The 218-nt window shown below is 49.5% G+C and overlaps 1 protein-coding gene across 1 annotated transcript in view; it reads left to right on the plus strand.

Moving 5' to 3' along the window:
- The window catches only part of creb3l3a (cAMP responsive element binding protein 3-like 3a), an 11,046-nt gene that overhangs the window by 6,908 nt on the left and 3,920 nt on the right, over positions 1 to 218 (plus strand). The gene's annotated exons all lie outside the window — the stretch shown is intronic.

Raw genomic sequence — 218 nt, forward strand, 5'->3', positions numbered from 1 at the left:
CGCACACAGGACGGAGAAGCGCAGCTTCGCGCCACGTCTTTAAAATTCAAATACATTATTTTCTATGAGTGCAGGCACACCGGCGGAGCCGTTCGGCGTCTGTCCGCGGCGCACAGCTAACGTTACGTCGTGTTGTACTTGTAAGAATTGTAGACATGCCAAAAATGTGAAGCTACAGCACAGCAGCTCTTCTTCTTGGTTTTCTCTGATGCACTAAC

This window comes from Sinocyclocheilus anshuiensis, unplaced genomic scaffold (assembly GCF_001515605.1).
Source record: "Sinocyclocheilus anshuiensis isolate Anshui unplaced genomic scaffold, SAMN03320099.WGS_v1.1 scaffold735, whole genome shotgun sequence".
Taxonomy (NCBI): Eukaryota; Metazoa; Chordata; class Actinopteri; order Cypriniformes; family Cyprinidae; genus Sinocyclocheilus; species Sinocyclocheilus anshuiensis.